The sequence below is a fragment of the Dendrobium catenatum genome, unplaced genomic scaffold, assembly GCF_001605985.2.
Source record: "Dendrobium catenatum unplaced genomic scaffold, ASM160598v2 original_scaffold_61322, whole genome shotgun sequence".
In the NCBI taxonomy this organism is placed as follows: domain Eukaryota; kingdom Viridiplantae; phylum Streptophyta; class Magnoliopsida; order Asparagales; family Orchidaceae; genus Dendrobium; species Dendrobium catenatum.
Genome location: NW_021379772.1, coordinates 984435 through 989176, shown reverse-complemented (window position 1 = coordinate 989176; position 4742 = coordinate 984435). Strand labels below are relative to the sequence as shown.

Here is a 4742-nt window from a genome sequence, read left to right as displayed (position 1 = left end):
TTTTTCTCTTATCATTGTTCTATGAGAATTTGACTCTTGACAAGAAAAAATTATTTTGTGCGGATGCCAAACGCCATCCGGAGAAGAACCAAAATGTGTCACGTCACACTGTGTTTGGTACCGGAGCTCGGTACTACTTGGTACCGCTGATGTGGTGCATTCTAGTTGGTCTCCGGACGGCGTTCTGCGCCCGGTCTCCACACATAATAATTTATCCTTAACATGTCACAATGGAAAAAAAAAAAAAAAGATTCATGTAGCCGACCCCACATGGTGGGATAAAGGCTTGTTGTTGTTGTTGTTATAATACTGTTCTATATGAGTAAAATTCAACCATATTTTCTAGGCAACTGAGCTCTGTAAAAGTCTTAAGGCTTCAATTTTTTCTTAATACTTTCATTTGCATGTACTTAAATAAAAAGAATAGAAGAGAATAAGCAAACTCAAGGAATCACTAACAGTTGGTTTCAATGCAGTTTTGGCAAAATGAAAGGCAAATTTTGTCATAATATGTTCAAAATTTGGATGTTCTCAGTTATTACATTTATGTTAATATCAGATATGGTATCTAAGTGGAAGAATATGAATATGCAAAGTATTTTTTAAACTAATGGATGTTCAAAGAGGAAACTAATCCATCCATATCAGGAATACTTTTTCACATATGAAGTCTTATTTTTTTTTTAACAGTTAAGAGAACAACACTAAATCTAAGAAAGCGTGATTCCAATGCCTTAATATGATTAAAAAAAAAAGTCTTATTATGTTGTTTACTTAATAATAATATCTACTGCTCAACATTGTCATGATAGCTTGACCACTTCACATCTTCCTCAAGGAATAGATTCAGAGTCTATTTGGGATAACTTTCTTACTGCTTTCTTTTTTATACTGCAATCACAATTCTATTTGGTTATTGCTTTCTTGCTATTTAAGAAAAAAAATTGCAATTTTTTAAAAAGTTACTTTTTTCACAATAACTTTATCATTACCTTTATAAAAAGCTATAGTCATCCCAAACAAACCCTTAAAAGAAATGGATCAAAGATCGATGAATATAACCAAGCTTATCCATATGAAAGACCAACAAATCAAAAAAAAAAAAAAAAGAGGGAAAAAAAAAAAAAAAAAAAAAAAAAATGTATATGATTAAAGAAAAATACAGAAAATGGTAAAGTTAAGTCTTGTAAAGAAGGAGAAATTATTGGGAAGCTTTAGCTCAATATTCTCTTATGAGCTAGTCAATTTTTTCTTATCTTCATTACTTTAACGTAATGAGTTTATATTATCATATCTGTGTAGAATAATGTAGACCACTGCTCACAAGAGCTATGTTCACATAATAGTTGTTAGCTTTGTGCATAATCTAATTATGCCGATCAATCAGGTTGTATTGCTGCCTTGGGCCTCAATTCAGTATGTCAGGCTTACTGGAGGTTGTAGGAAGTTCTCCTCCTACATGGGTTCTTGTGATTTGCACTCAAAAAAATATTTTCCATACAATGCCCCGACGTTATGTACTCAAGCACCCTGGCACTATATGGTTTGGTGGAAAAAGACATAGAGCGGAGCCCTATAGCACTCCAAACCTCAACACAGCTGCGCTGCCAAGGGGTGTTGTGGTACTCTAGACCCCGGCACTATGGCACAGTCATACAGACATCATACAATAGAATTGAACAATATTTTCTGGTTTTTAGTGTGTGTCTCTTGGTTTGTTCTTGTGTAAAAAATGTGCTTGAGAGAAGAGAGACAAGGTAAGAGTGAGAGAGAAAAGAGATATGCACTAGTTCCCAATGTTCATAATAGATTTCTAGCTGTGATATGGTTGTGTGGTTTTTTCCTGATTTTGGATTTTTCCACATTAAACCCTGGTGTGTGTGTTTTTTTCTTTCCACTGCAATTTTCTATTTCTATTTTGTTTCATTGCGTGGTTTACTTCTCCCCAACAGTAGTTTCTCCTAAAAGGGAGAAAAAATCATGAGAAGCCTTCATGCACAAGAGAGAATCTTGCTTTATGTTCTTAGTCAATAGAGAAAAGAACTAAAGTAAAACAAAAACATCTTCAGAATTTAGCAAGTTCTTCTCTTGCACAATTCGACCTCTTTGAGATAATATTTACATTATTCAAATGTTTGTAAGATCAAATGGAATTGAATTTAGTTCCTTTACACTTTGTAAAGAACCTCTTATCTCTTTTCATTGAAATCAATATTATAAATGCGTGAATCAAGGAGTCAATAAAAAATGCCTTGGCTTCTAATTCTGTTCTTGATGTATGGGGATGGCTCGTTAGCCTTCCTCCAGCCTCATAATGGAATTCAGATACCCAATGCTTCTGCATTTATAGATCAGAACCATCTCAGCCATCCTTGAACCTTAGAGTCATTAGAAATATTCATGGCCATAACCCACATGTAATTTTCTCCCTTACAGCATATTTCAACTCTCACATAACTCTTTGATCTTCTAATTCCTTGCACATCAAAGAAATCATAGACAAGTCTTTTGATTCAAAAACCATGCAGCTTCTTCTATGTGGCATAATTGCAGGGGTCCTCAAATATGAATCATACAAGAAATCTTCCATTTCTATTCCTGGAATGCTAATTGACAAGGATTGCAAAGATATATTCAACCTAGCTCTTCTTACTTTAGCTCTCCTAGTATCAGAGTATGTATCTATGAAGCTCCCCAAGATCTACGATTTCGAAGCATAGAAGAATTGAGTCTTCGATTATACAGAAGAAACTCACAAGAATCAATGAAGCAACTGGTAAGAATCCTTGGCTCCAACCTTGAAGAACAATGGATGAGATCAGTGAACTTAGGCCATAACAAATTGGATCATGGAGAACAGGAGTTCAAATCTATCTTTAAGCTTGCCATCACCTTTCTTTGCTTAATCCTTTTCAACTGTTGGGCTATGGAAAGTTCAACTATATTGCCCAATTACAGCCATGATTTCCAACAATCAAGGTAATAACACACATGATAGCCGTTTGAATTTCTCTCTGAACTACCAACAGCTTGAAGGTGTGATACAATTCACTTACAAAGTCATATTTCGCGAGTACTGGATTGATGTGGTGGTTAAAGTAGATAATATAAGGTTTGTATTAGTTTCAAAAGAGTTTATCTATTTTCATATAGTTTTTAAAATACAACAGCTTCATTTTATTCTTTACAGGTGTGATGTGAACCAGCTTGTTTCTGAAAAGTTGATGTCAAAACAAGGCTATGGATCTGAAGAAAAGCACTTCCCTTCCCGAATCTTGCTGCAACTAGCCCCAACTCTTCAGACTGATGTAATTTCAGTTTCAGTAAGTAAATCTTCTGATAACCCACTCCATGAAGTTGGAGTAGAGAAAGGAGTTGAGGGCTCATTTGAACCACCAGGCTCCTATTTGGGGCTTAAAGTTTCAGCGTCTGAAACTGTTACTCTGGCCATTAAACCATGGAAGTTTGAGCAATCTGTGCATGGAGACAGTGCTGCCTTGAATTGGTTTCTTCATGATGGAGTCAATGGAAGGGAAGTTTTCTCCACAAAGCCACCAAAAATGGCAATTTTTCGACCAAGATCATGGTTTAGAAACCGCTACTCGAGCGCTTATCGTCCTTTTACAAGACAAGGAGGGGTGATTTTTGCTGGAGATGAATATGGAGAAAGTGTGTGGTGGAAAATATGCAGGGGAGGAAAAGGCAAGAGAATGGATTGGGAGATCTGTGGTAAAGTGTGGTTAACTTATTGGCCTAATAAGCATAGGACCTTTTACAGTGAAACAAGGATGTTGGAGTTCAAAGAATTGCTGCATATAAATCTTGAAACGTAGAATAAGATTTGTGTTCTTTGGCAGGGATGCTACTTGATTTATGAATAGAATGGCAAAACAATAAGCTCTTTTTGTGCGCATAGACTCTCTTTAACGGGAGATTATTCTGTGCAGACACGGGACAGGAGAACCGTCCAGTTATGTTTGGTACCGAGCTCGGTACCGAGCGGTGCCGAGCGCGGTACCGAGAGGTGCCGAGCGCGGTACCGAGCTCACTACCCGAGCTCAGTACCGAGCGCAGTACATTGTTGGGGTGACGTGGTGCATTTTTGTTGGTCTCCGAACCACATCTAGATTTCGTACCTAATAATTTGCCCTCTTTAACATCAATTCTTCATGCATCCGTTTTATTGCATGTAATAATATTTTTTCATGAGCACCAAGCAGTGGCTTGGCTCTCAAAATTGAATTCATAATGCACAATTTTTTAAATAATTTTTCAGCTCAAGAGCAATCGAAATTAGAAAAATTAATTTGAGCATCACAAAATCTCCATTTTTAGCAAATTTCTTGTCAAAATGACTAGCTCGATGAGAAGGTTCTTCAAATACAAAAGAAAATTAAATCCGAGTTCAAATAACCTAAAAGACCAGCCCAAAAGAATAATTAAAAGTTTTTAAAATTATTTAAAGCGTCTAATGAACTATGATTTTTGTTAATTATATTCAAAAAGAACCTTTTATTGATATGATTCTAAAAAAATCGGAAATATATATATATATATATATATATGGGTTCATTAAGGAACAAACTAGTCGAAAAAAAGGAAAAATTATAAAGGAGCACCCTTTATTTTGTTCTCCATCCACACGTCCATATTTATAACATATATGCAATCTCAAGAACATCACCAATGGAGGTGCCACCAAGGGCGGAATCCTCTATAGTTGAGTGGGGTAGATGAGGGCG

The 4742-nt window shown here is 35.8% G+C and overlaps 1 non-coding gene across 1 annotated transcript; it reads left to right on the top strand.

Annotated features, from left to right (window-relative positions):
* The first annotated feature begins 2273 nt into the window (after positions 1–2273).
* On the top strand, positions 2274–3848 carry LOC110112957. The gene is made up of 2 exons (XR_003699524.1): positions 2274–3112; positions 3191–3848. It is a non-coding gene; the product is annotated as an uncharacterized LOC110112957 (transcript).
* Positions 3849–4742: the final 894 nt, after the last annotated feature.